Raw genomic sequence first — 12,190 nt, 5'->3', positions numbered from 1 at the left:
GTCACAGAGCCCCTGCTTGAGTTCCCTGAGTCACATAGCAAATTCCCGTTGGCTGTCTATTTTACACATGGTATTGTAAATGTCCATGTTACTCTCTCCATACTTCTCACCCTCTCCCTCCTCCTGTCCCCCGTGTCCACAGGTCTGTTCTCTATGTCTGTTTCTCCACTGCTGCCCTGAAAATAAATTCGTCAGCACCATCTTTCTAGATTCCATATATATGTGTCAGTATATGATATTTATCTTTCTCTTTCTGACTTACTTCACTCTGTATAATAGGCTCTAGGTTCTTCCACCTCATTGGAATGGACTCAAACGCATCCCTTTTTATGACTGAGTAATATTCCATTGTGTATATGTACCACAGCTTCTTTATCCATTTATCTGTCGATGGACATCTAGGTTGCTTTCATGTTCTAACTATTGTAAATAATGCTGCAATGAACATTGGGGTACATGTGTCATTTTAAATTTTGATTTCCTCAGGGTATATGCCTAGTAGTGGGATTGCTGGGTCATATGGTGGTTTTATTCCTAGTTTTCTAAGGAATCTCCATACCGTCTTCCATAATGGCTGTATCAATTTACATTTTCACCAGCAATACAAGAGGGTTCCCTCTTCTCCACATCCTCTCCAGCATTCATTGTTTGTAGACTTTTTGATGATGGTCATTCTGACTGGTGTGAGGTGGTATCTCATTGTAGTTTGATTTGCATTTCTGTAATAATGAGCAATGTTGAGCCTGTTTTCATGTGTTAGCCATCTGTATGTCTTTGGAGAAATGTCTGCTTAGGTCTTTTCCCCACTTTTTGATTGGGTTGTTTGTTTTTCTAGTATTGAGTTGTATGAGCTGCTTGTATATTTTGGAAATTAATTCTTTGTCAGTTGTTTCCTTCGCTATTATTTTCTCCCATTCTGAGGGTTGTCTTTTTACCTTGCTTGTAGTTTCCTTTGCTGTGCAAAAGCTTTTAAGTTTAATTAGGTCCCACTTGTTAATTTTTGTTTTTATTTTCATTACCCTAGGAGGTGGGTCATAGAGGATCTTGCTTTGATTTATGCCATCGAGTGTTCTACCTATGTTTTCCTATAAGAGTTTTATAGTTTCTGGTCTTACATTTAGATCTTTAATTTTTGAGTTTATCTTTGTGTATGGCATTAGGAAGTGTTCTATGTGATTAGGAAAAACTTTTAAATAATTGTACATTAAATCATGTTCAAATGCAGGTCTTATTCTTTCCCTCTACTTGAAAAACTCCAATTCTGAATACATTTCAAGATTTAAAATGAGTTCTGTATCATTATATCACTTACATTTAATTGTATAAAACTAGCTCAAAGCAGTTTTTCTTATATAGAATGGATATTTAATACTTGTAATTTTCAGACAATTTAATTTTGTTGATTACAGTCACAGGCTAATCTTATTCATTTTCTGAGTTGCAGAAATATGTGTGCATATGTAAAATGATGTCACAATTTACTTTAAATTGCATTCACTCATTATTCTATACAATTACATTGTAAAAAAACTTGTGGGCCCTAAGAGCACAGTTTTAAGATACAGTTTTAAAAGTTTTAAGATGCAGTATTCTTCATTATATTAGACAAAGCTTTTCTAAAGTAGAAGAGTCAGGCAACCTTTATGTTTACTAACTTTCTATTCCTTCATATCCCAATACATGGAATGTACAGATCTTTGATAATAGGGAAGAATTGGAAGTGTACTTACAATTTATGGCTTTTGCTTGGCAAAATGATTATTGTTCTGTTCTCTGTCATGGAATACATGTGAGAACACTGATAACACTAAACTCTACTTTTCCAATAAGACTTTTTTTATGTTACTAAAGGACTGTTTGCTTACTGAAGAAAGGGGAAAACAGAAAAAAAAAAAACAGAAAAAATGTTTGTTCGTTTCTGGTTACTTTTTGTCCTATTGTCTTAAAGGACAGAGTGTGGGAAGTGGGAGTCTGTCTAGATGTTATCCATGTGCACAGAGAATACAAAAATGTAAAACGTTTTAATCACTGTATCTGATTGTAATAGAAAATAAATCACTGAAAGGAACGTGAGAAGTATTTCAAACCCAATCTAAAATAAAGAATGGTAACAAGAAAACAGGAAACTGTCTGGAACAGGACTTAGCAATAATTCAAGTTGCGATTTGGGACTCATAGGTCTCAACTGTGGAATGAGGCCTTTCTCTCTGTGTGATTCCAGACCACTGAGTAAGGATTTCTGTGCATTAGTTTTTTTACCTACAAAATGTTCATAGTGTTGTAGAGTGTTAGTTGATCAGTCATGTCAGACTCTTTGCAATCCTAGAAACTGTAGCCTGCCAGGCTCCTCTGTCCACGGAATTCTCAAGGTAAGAATACTGGAGTGGGTAGCCATTCCCTTCTCCAGGGAATCTTCTGTACCCAGGAATTGAACCTGGGTCTCCTGTATTAGCAGGCAAATTCTTTATCATTTGAGCCACTAGGGAAATATTCATAGTGTAGACTCATTTAATTTCTTTGAGCCCAGTAGAGGGCCAGGGCCCTCTTCAGAACTGATCAATAAGCTATAAAAATTAATGGAGACAGGTCTATCTTATTTGTCATCCTTACTTGGTTGAAAGACAGTGCAATCAGATCTCATGCTAATGTTTGACCATATCGGATAATTAGCACTTTTAGAGTTATAAAGGCCCCTTTGTGGTTTCATGCTCTGAGAGGTTTTCTTTACATCTTTTAACACTGAAATTATTAATTGAATAAGCTTTCCCTTCAGAGTATTTCTTGCCATGGATTCATTATTTCAATAAATATAGTATTTATTGAATATTGCATTTATATTATATTTGCTTGGATAATATTAGCTGTACTTAGTCTGATAGTAATCATGATGGAAGCTGCTACAGTGTAGAGATTCTGGATCATTAAGAACCAACTATCTGGCAATTATGCTCCAATTTTAAAAAAAGAGAAACAATTATCAGGAAAGATGGGAATTAGCAGTCAAAAGAGCATAACTTGCAGGATAATAACCAATTTTTCTTTCATATTGGCTTTTTGAATCAGTTCTTACTTTATTTTGGCATATAAAATAAAATTTAAAAATTCTCTGACAATGCAAAATAAGAGTGCTTTAAAAAAACCCTAGCCACATATCCACTGTGAACTGAACCATCACATTTGCTTACTATATTTTATAGAGTAATTTGCAAAGTATGTAGACTATTAGTATCCACTGGTTTTACTTAGAAAATCCTACCAGATAGGATACCAAGATAACACGAATCCTCTTGAATGCATCTGATAATTGCAAACCTTTATTGGGTACTTATAGTTCTTACCATACCGTCTTGAGTTAATAATTTCTTCCCTTAGTAAGTTCAGAATACTTTTGGAGAGGGACACCATTAACTATTCATACATTGCAAAAGTAAAATAACAATTTTTAACTAGGTTTCTTTTATTTTTTTCTCTTCTTTTTCATCTTAGAGTTTCATCCCTGAGGATGAACAGACTTCCTTGGACATATTTTTAAATGTATGCTTCTTGACTATCATTATCTTATAATGGTTGATATTGTTTTGCCTTTCTTTGAAATATAAGATACATTCACATAAAAGTTATGTCATATATTTGAGCTCAATTCTATTTTGGATCCCAACTCACAGAATAACAAGATTTAGAGAGTATGATGTGTCAGGTTTTCCAAAGAAGATCTGAAGTCAAATTTACAGGAACCAATGTAATAGAACAAATGACATCTTTCACATTCTGTTTAGCAAAGGCTTATTATTTTAAAATACCATATGTTATGATATCTGTTCTTGGGAAACTGAATAAGATGTCTTTCCTTAGGTGATTCATACACAAATTGTGGATGAGAAATTTGAAACCTCTTTAATCGTCCATTTGCTAGCTTAAATAGATTTTTCTAGAATTTAAATATTTTATAGGTAGTTCATGTAACTTTTCTCAGAGTTATGTAGATTTTAAAGTTGTGTCCTTTGTGTGAACTGCCTCAGGGGATGATGACAATGAGAATCACTTTCACCAATAACACGTGATGCTCCCTACACTGTAAAATCATCAATAGCATCTTTTAATGAATCTCCTGACATTAGACTGGCTTTTCCACTGAGGCAGATTAAGTTTTGCAATGGTTCTTTGAAACTAGCAAACTGGTAGCCAGAACTCACATGATCTTCCCAGTCTGAGAGCTACCATCAAAAGTCAGCTCAAGTGGATGCCCGCCCGGGAAGTTCTGCGCATGCGTGGCACCATCTCCCGAGCACACCCATGGGAGGTCATGCCGGATCTCTACTTCTACCGAGATCCTGAAGAGATTGAAAAGGAGGAGCAGGCAGCAGCTGAGACAGCTGTGACCAAGGAGGAATTTCAGGGCGAATGGACCGCTCCTGCTCCAGAGTTCACTGCCGCTCAGCCTGAGGTGGCGGACTGGTCCGAAGGGGTACAGGTGCCCTCCGTGCCGATTCAGCAATTCCCCATGGAAGACTGGAGTGCTCAGCCTTCCACTGAAGACTGGTCTGCAAGCTCCCACCGCTCAGGCCACTGAATGGGTAGGAACCACCACTGAGTGGTCGTAAGCTGTTCTTCCACAAACTTCCACCACAATGGAAGTTGGGTTGGGTTGATGGAAAATAAACTGTTTCTAAGGAAAAAAAAAAAAAAGTCAGCTCAATTATCTCTATAGACTTCAAGTCTTTAACAGTTTAAAAGGTTTCACTCATTGCTGTGTCGGAGAAGGCGATGGCACCCCACTCCAGTACTCTTGCCTGGAAAATCCCATGGACGGAGGAGCCTGGTAGGCTACAGTCCATGGGGTCGCACAGAGTCGGACACGACTGAGCCACTTCACTTTCACTTTCACTTTCTTTCATCCCTGTGTATTTATCTGAGGATATTTTTCCTTCCCTAGATGATGGAGGAAGGTCAAATCTAGTTTAATTCTCAAAAACAATTTAGAAAATTTACACATATTGCTAATTTATAAAAAAAACAGGACCAGCCTTCCCTTATTTCCAGATTTCTGTGTCAAGATTTATGAGTCAATTGATCTCATGTGGAGGCGTTTAGTTATATAAGCTTTTCTTTCAGTGTGAATAAGTTCTGTTTATTTATAATGATATTTATATGTTGCTGTTGTTAAGTCGCTCAGTCATGTTCAACTCTTTGCAACCCCATGGACTGCAGCATGCCAGGCTTCCCTGTCCTTCACCATCTCCCAGAGTTTGTTCAAATTCATGTTCACTGAGTCAGTGATACTGTATAACTATGTCATCCTCTGCTACCCTCTTTTCCTTTTGTCTTCAATCTTTCCCAGAATCAGAGTCTTTTCCAATGAGTTGTCTCTTTTCATCTGGTGGCCACAAACAATATTCTCTACACAGATAATATCTGTGTAGAGAATATTGTTTTTAAGAAGTAGAGATCAACGAAGAAATCAAGTAATTTCTAGGAACAAAGTGTGAGTCTGAGAAGTATGTGAGAAGTATATATACTTTTTAAAAAAAGCTACAATAAGCTCAAATTGCAAAGACACCCCTTGATGGTAATGTCCTTGGGCTTTGACTTAATAGTAAAACCATTCAGTAAGTAATAAAAAAAGTCCTTTCTTTTTCAAGGTACCTCTTTTTTATGGTGAATAATAAAGATGGTACAATTAAACATGTTAACTGGAGTTCTGAGAAGATTATAGTAAAATATATGGCAATTTTGTACTTTTCTCAGTTCAGTTCAGTTCAGTCGCTCAGTCGTGTCCGACTCTTTGCGACCCCATGAATCACAGCATGCCAGGCCTCCCTGTCCATCACCAACTCCTGGAGTTTACCCGAACCCATGTCCATCGAGTCGGTGATGGCATCCAACCATCTCATCCTCTGTCGTCCCCTTCTCCTCCTGCCCTCAATCCTTCCCAGCATTAGGGTCTTTTCCAATGAGTGAACTCTTCGCATGAGGTGGCCAAAGTATTGGAGTTTCAGCTTCAACATCAGTCCTTCCAATGAACACCCAGGACTGATCTCCTTTAGGATGGATTGACTGGATCTCCTTGCAGTCCAAGGGACTCTCAAGAGTCTTCTCCAACACCACAGTTCAAAAGCATCAATTCTGCGGTGCTAAGCTTTCTTCACCGTCCAACTCTCACATCCATACATGACCACCAGAAAAACCGTAGCCTTGACTAGACGGACTTTTGTTGGCAAAGTAGTGCCTCTGCTTTTAAATATGCTATCTAGGTTGGCCATAACCTTCCTTCCAAGGAGTAAGCGTCTTTTAATTTCATGGCTGCAATCACCATCTGCAGTGATTTTGGAGCCCAAAATTTCCCATATGACAAATCATGAGACAATTCAGAGAAGACAGAAATGTGTGAGAAAAATCTCAAAAGAGAATCTTACCCTTGAATCCCAGCAGAGTCAATGGCAACAGGACTTCCATGTGTCACACATTCTTTGTAAATCAGATGTCACTTTCACAAGCAGTTCAGGGGTAAACAATGTGAGAGAAAATGAGACTTTGTTTCAAGTTTGTATTAAAGTCAGAGTACCAGATCTAAATAAATCATAGTGAAAAAATTTAAATATTGTTCAGGACCTGACAATTGTTCTGTCACTGATGATTTTGCTTGAGTCTTCAAAATCTGTCCATTCTTTCATTTCCTCCTTTCCTCCTTTCCTCTCTTCCTTCCTTCCTTTTGTCCTCTTTTCTCCTTCCTTCTTCCACTCCCTCTTTCTTCCTTCCCTTACCTCCCTTTCTTTCATCAAACATTTTTCAAGTGTCCACCAAATGCCAGACACCAGTATATATAGACAGGAAGACCCAGTTCCTGCCCTCATGAAGCTTACAGTTCTAATGTTGGAAATGAACTGGAAATTGATGAAATGACAATACACAATGATAAGACCTCATGTGAGGTTTGAGAGATGGAGGGTTCAGGGAGGACGAGGCAGGAGAGGGTGGGACTGTGTTCTAGACAGTGGGAATACATTTACACTTAATTTTTAAGCAGATGAGTTTTCAGAAAGACCTTTCCTAAATCCTTTTGGTCACTTTCGAAATGAAAATTTTAGTTCACCCAAAAGAATTTTAGCTACACTGAAAATAATACAGAATTTTATGTCTTCAAAATCTGACCAAAGTGTTTGGTTGTAGTTATTTTTTGTGTTCAAAATGGCAAGAGTCACCTCTTCTCATCCCAGCTGCCATTTCACAAGACTGCAAGCTCCTTTTCCAGGGTTGAACTGTCTTGGCCAGGAAAACTTAAGGCTCTTGGTTCTGTTCCCTGAGTGAGTTAGTGTCCTGTCTCTTTTTATGTAACTTGATAAATGGATTGAATTTCAGCTGCATAAAGCTATAATTATTGTACATTGTCACTACTTTCATGTTCTATTAAGGCTTGGGGGGAAAAACTAGGTTTCATTAAATATGTTCTAAGGAAAATGCCAGCTTAGCATCAATATGATTACAGAATATGTAAGTTTTTGGAAATGACTAAAGTGAATTTTCTTTCTTTTTTTTTCCGTTATCTTTTAAAAAATTTTCATTGGGCTATAGTTGATTTGCAATGTTGTGTTAGTTTCTTCTGTACTCATTTGCTGTACTTTGATTAAATATAGTGAAGGGTGATGAATTTACTAAAAAATTTAACTCTGAATATGGGCATAATGATATGAAAAAAAATAAAACTGTTATGTGAGTCATTAAAAAACAACAGCAAAAGAAGAGTATCCCTAGGGTTTAAAAAGTTGCTGGTACTTGTTGTATAATCACCTAAACATTTGATTTTATTCCAATCCCCACCCCACCCCCATCCCAGTCATTCTGAAGGTTGTGGTTTAGGAGACTCGAGACTGGAAAGGGAGATTGAGGGGGAAAGAGAACATAAGTTTCTTCAATGAATGATTGTATTACTCTCCAGTTAATTATTTAAATTGCCTAAACCTTGCTCTGATATCTTTTTTCATTTGCAGAAGGATTTTTTTTTTTTCCAGCAACTAATGTGTACTCTTCTGGATCATGATGTTTATGATTAATGCCTGAAAAGTATACATCAAACAGTGGCTATTTACACATCTGGGTAGTCTGAGCAGACACTAAGCTGTGCTATATTTCCCCTTTGATTGCATTTATGTCACTCTGGTCATTATTCTTTCCTGCTCAGGCGAGGGGCCATATGTCTTTTCTTGCTCACTCAGCCATCCCAGAGCCTAAAAGAACACTTGGAAATAACAAATTTTCTGTTTAATGGGTGAATAATGGAAGGAATGATTGATTGAAGAAGCTACTCACAGTCAAAAAAAGTGCTCAGAATATATGCAGCTTCTCAATGCTTGTTCATTCGTTGTCATGTAGTTGTAGACATTGGTCTTGGGAATTTTTTTTTTTTTTGTAAATTAAAAAATTGTTTGTTGGAGTAGAGTTGATTTAAAATGCTATGCCATATTGTAAAAATTTTAAAAATTTAGAAACAATGCTGTGTTAGTTACTGCTGTACAGCAAAGTGAATCAGCTATACATATACTGATATATATATCCACTCTTTTTCTGATTCTCTTCCCATGTAGGTCATGCCAGAGTACTGAGAAGTGTTCCCAGTGCTATACAGGAGGTTCTTTTTAGTTATCTATTTTATACATAGTACTTGTATATGAGACACTGTTGTGTTTTCTTTTTTTGCTTCAGTCTAGTGGCTTATCCACAGACTCTCAAGCTTTTCTATTTTACAAAATTTGCTTTGAATAGATTATGCTTTTATTTTCAGGGGGATGTTGTTATTAAAGAGTGGAGCAGATTTTCTTTCCTAATTTATCCTATTCTCTATACTTAGGTAACATAAATGTGACATTGCTTCTTGGCCTTTTGGCTAAGGTCAAGTGTAGTATGGGGGCTTCCCAGGTGACAGAGTGGTAAAGAATCTGCCTGCCAATGCCAGAGAAACAAGAAACACAGATTTGATCCCTGGGTCAAGAAGATCCCCTGGAGTAGGAAATGACAATCTGCTCCAGTATTCGTGTCTGGAAAATTCCATGGATAGAGGAGCCTGGTGGGCTACAGTCCATGGGGTCACAAAAAGTCAGACACCACTGAGTGACTGAGCGCAAATGTGACACTGTCATTTCTCCAATGAGAGGTGACTTTTGTAGTCCCATCGGTGAATACCAGCTAGACTTAGTGACTCACTTCTAAGGAATGGCAGTGTGGGAGATGACCTGGTTACTTCTGAGAGGCTAGATTATAAAAGGTGAAACGGCTCCCACCTGACTCTTCTTCCTTTGTTGAGACACTTGTCCTTGGAACCTAGCCACCCTGCTGTGAGAAATCCCAGGCCATAGGAAAGTGTTCTAGTCAACACTCCCAGCAAAGGGTTCAGCTCACAGCCAAACATCCGCTATCAGACATATGAGTAAAGGTGTCTAGAGAAGATTTTAGCCTCTTAGAGCCTTCCAACCTAGGCTCCAGACATCAAAGGGCAGAGAAAAGCCATCTTGCTCTAGTCTGTTTGAATGCCATGACCATATTCAGTTCAGTTCAGTCACTCAGTTGTGTCTGACTCTTTGCGACACCATGGACTGCAACACACCAGGCTTTCCTGTTCATCACCAATTCCCAGAACTTTCTCAAACTCATGTCCATTGAGTCAGTGATGATATCCTACCATCTCATCCTCTATCGTCTCCTTCTCCTCCTGCCTTTAATCTTTCCCAGCATCAGGGTCTTTTCCAATGAGTCATTTTTTTTGCTGCCATATGTGGGCTAATTTTTTATGCAGCCATAGAACCTGGAATAATAATTTAAAGCTTTATTTTTATTTTATTTACTGAAATTATTTATTGAGATATAATTCATATATCATAAAATTCACCATCTTAAAAATGTACATTTCAGTGGTTTTGCTGTAGTCTCAGAGTTGTGCAACCATCACTCTTGTCACAGTTCAGTTCAGTCGCTCAGTGGTGTCCTACTCTTTGCAACCCCATGGACTACAGCACACCAGAATTCCCTGTTCATCACCAACTCTCAGAGCTTGTTCAAATTCATGTCCACGAGTCAGTGATGCTGTCCATCCATCTCATCTACTGTCATCCTCTTCTGTTCCTGCCTTCAACCTTTCCCAGCATCAGGGTCTTTTCCAGTGAGTCAGTTCTTTGCATCAGGTGGCCAAAGTATTGGAGCTTCAGCTTCAACATCAGTTCTTGCAATGAGTATTGCGGACTGATTTCCTTTAGGATTGACTGGTTTGATCTCTTTGCAGTCCAAGGGACTCTCAAGAGTCTTCTCCAACACCACAGTTCAAAAGTGTCAGTTCTTTGGTGTTCAGCTTTCTTTATGTTCCAACTCTCACATCCATACATAACTACTGGAAAAACCCTAGCTTTGACTAGATGGACCTTTGCTGGCAAAGTAATATCTCTGCTTTTTAATATGCTGTCTAGGTTTGTCATAGCTTTCTTCCAAGGAGCAAGCGTCTTTTAATTTCATGGCTGCAGTCACAATCTGCAGTGATTTTGGAGCCCAAAAAATAAAGTATCTCACTGTTTGCATTGTTTCCCCACCTATTTGCCATGAACTGATGGGACTGGATGCCTTGATCTTTGTTTTTTGAATGTTGAGTTTTAAGCCAACATTTTCACTCTCCTCTTTCACATTCATCAAGAGGTTCTTTAGTTCTTCTTCACTTTCTACCATAAGGGTGGTGTCATCTGCATATCTGAGGTTATTGATATTTCTCCCAGCAATCTTGATTCCAGCTTGTGCTTCATCCATCCTGGCATTTTGCATGATGTACTCTGCATAGACGTTAAATAAGCAAAGTGACAATATACAGCCTTGATGTACTCCTTTCCCAGTTTGGAACCAGTCTGTTATTCCATGTCTGGTTCTAACTCTTGCTTCTTGACCTGCATACAGATTTCTCAGGAGGCAGGTAAGGTAGTCTGGTATTCCCATCTCTTTAAGAATTTTCCACAGTTTGTTGTGATCCACATAGTCAAAGGCTTTAGTGTAGTCAATGAAGCAGAAGTAGATGTTTTTCTGGAACTCTCTTGCTTTTTCTATGATCCAGTGGATGTTGGCAATCAGATCTCTGGTTCCTCTGCCTTTTTTATTTTTTTATTTTTTGCAGTTTTCTAGATCATCTTTACTTGAAGATTTCTTTTTTGGGGGTGGGGAAAGTAGGTAATGCAAAACATTTTTATATTAAAACAAATGCAGATAATATTGAATAGGATATAAAATTTACGTTACTTTTTGAGACAAAGAGACATCAAAGAAATTTCAAGATAAGCTACTCATGAGCTTCAGGCTATATTCTTAAACTCGGGGTGTGGAGGGTGATGAGAGGAGACCTTGCGTGCTCAATCTAACATTGTGGATGCTGCTGCTTTGGTGGGAAGTAGCAAATTCTTCTGAAAAACAGCAAATGAAGCATTTACTCATTTGGCAACAACCCAGTGGATTATTTAAATAAGTAAAACCAAATGCTGTCTCATTTTAAGAGCATTTTAACCTGCTTGGAAAAGGCCTGAGTAAAATAAGAGCTTTATGTTTGAGTGGAAATTTATTTCCTTCTAAAATGATTTTTTCCCCCTACTATGAGTGTTAATATGCCTAACTGAGGCTATGACATGCGAGCTGGTCAATAGTCAGACGTGAGGTTACAAGTACACCTTCCAAAGGTGTCATGAGGAATGAAAAACAAACTACTCACCTTCTGCAATGACAAAATGCAAACAAAATGAAAAGATGAACAAAAGATTATATACAATTAGAACTGTATAATGATGTAATGTAGGGACCAGCAAGGCTAATGCTACAGTATTTGCTTTTCATATTTCATATGACAATAAGAATTTCTTTGAGGGGCGAAAAAGGAGCCACTACACTTCCTTTCCAAATCCTGCTTATTATCTGTAGCTGTCCTTTTTTCTTGTTGTTGGCAACACAATTTATTGCCTTGCAATAACAGTGTGCAGATTTTCTAGGGTAGTTTAGCTGTGTATTGTCCTTTCTTTGAAGTACGAGAGACAGGGTTAATTAAATGTGCTAAAAAGAATATGCTGGGAGGCAGATTCCAGTGGATGCTGTTGAGTTTTTAAGGTCTACTAAAGAAAAGGTATTTTATAACTTCCAGTATCATTTGCGTTATTCATTTTCTTAAGTTTTACAGATTTATTTC

Source organism: Giraffa tippelskirchi, chromosome 4, assembly GCF_054371585.1.
Source record: "Giraffa tippelskirchi isolate mGirTip1 chromosome 4, T2T-mGirTip1v1.2.pri, whole genome shotgun sequence".
NCBI lineage: Eukaryota > Metazoa > Chordata > Mammalia > Artiodactyla > Giraffidae > Giraffa > Giraffa tippelskirchi.
Note: the sequence above shows the minus strand (reverse complement) of the source record.